The following is a 1,723-nucleotide window of genomic DNA, read 5'->3' as shown; positions in this document are numbered from 1 at the left end:
ACATGGACTACTGAAGGTGAGACTTGTCGCTCAGCTGGGATAATCACTCTCGATTTCAATTTTCTAGGCCGGACGACTCGCTCACGACGCAAAGAAACTGCGTAACTCCGGGACTTGGGGAGAAAAGGACCTTAGCGATGAAGCTCAAAGAGAAGCCAAGCAACTTGCGCTTGAAAGGTACGTTGAAATAATCAGTACTGTATCATCACTGACTCTAACATCGCCATAGCTTGCGCACGGACACACGCTACCAATTCATTATCGACCTTTTCGACATTTGGATACCCGCTTCCAACTTGGGTCTTGTCAATGTCAACGACGGGATTGTTGGCTTTGCTGGGTCAGTTTGGCAGTGGTTTCGTTATTGTGCTCGGCTGATGGATTATCATGTTCAGTTTCATTTCCTCAATCATGGGTCTTCGTGCTCAATGGCTTGCCATCAACAATGGAAAGAAAAACTGAAATTCTTTGTAATAAAACAGTACATACTACTGTCTATACTTCTGCTAGTATTTCCTGCCTCAGGGCCTCTACGTCCAACCTTTGTTCAATCTATGGCCACGCCACACATTCGGCGTCCTATGGACTGAATATAACTGTGGATAGTGTAGGATGACCGTGTGTACCTGAAAGCATGCCTTGCGCTTTCGAAGGCGAAAAATACTATCAAGACATCCCATCATCATTCATCATAGAGGTTGCTTGAGGCGCGTTCTGCTGGTCTCTTAATCGAAGATATTCCCTTCGAACATCAATCCATGGCTGTTTCGCTTGTGCTAAAAGACACATTCACTCAATGTACGGGACATTCGATGCGGCGGGGCTCACTATTGTAGCATACACTCTTGTAAAGCCTTGTACTTGTCCCTGCAGGCCCATGCAACAGACAGCGTGCGTCCAGTTTGCGCAGTTGGCGAATTCTGAGTGACACGAAGCCGATATAAGTGTTCTTAATTATGCCAGAATACGTGACCGAACCTTTAACTATCGGATCACATTCCGCCAACGCGCGCGCTTTAGTAGTTTTAAGGAGTGTATCCTCCTCCCTTCTGGAAAGCGCGTTCATGAAAGTTGAGTGAACCCTTCGACGACCCTGATTTGATTTCAAACGGCGAGCGCTGCCAAAATTGCCTTTTTTGTCCAGTGTGGCCGCCGCCTTCCGATTCATTGCATGACATATTCTCGCTCGATATTTATTCTAGTACTAGCTGTCCTAGGCCTCCATTACGATGTCGGCTCATTCGCTCCTCATAAACTCACTGCTCCGCCCCCGTTCCAATTGTCGACTTTCATCTCAAGTTCGGCACCTGGCAACACCGTCGGCCTCAACGCCGAAGTCAAAGTCCAGCTTCCGGGAAACGCTGGTCTCTGGACCATCACTAGACGACTTCATCTCAGGAGAACCCATAGAACATGTAGTGCTCGGGAACACCAAAGGGTGCGCATAAATTGACATATTTTTCTGGGAATAATGTTTATGCATCCACTACAGACCTCGGCTGCCTAACTTTCTAAAGACAAGATACCCTCGGGAGCATCTTTTAACAAGATCAAGAAGGACTTAAGGGGACTCGGTCTTCATACTGTATGTGAGGAGGCGCGATGTCCTAATATTGGTGATTGCTGGGGTGGAAAAGAAGGTGCAACTGCTGAGGAGGGCAAGAGGGCAGCAACGGCTACGATCATGGTGTGCTACATGATGTTGGAATTACTGTTCAACGAC

This window comes from Suillus subaureus (assembly GCF_016647635.1).
Source record: "Suillus subaureus strain MN1 chromosome Unknown BJ212scaffold_406, whole genome shotgun sequence".
In the NCBI taxonomy this organism is placed as follows: Eukaryota; Fungi; Basidiomycota; class Agaricomycetes; order Boletales; family Suillaceae; genus Suillus; species Suillus subaureus.
Note: the sequence above shows the minus strand (reverse complement) of the source record.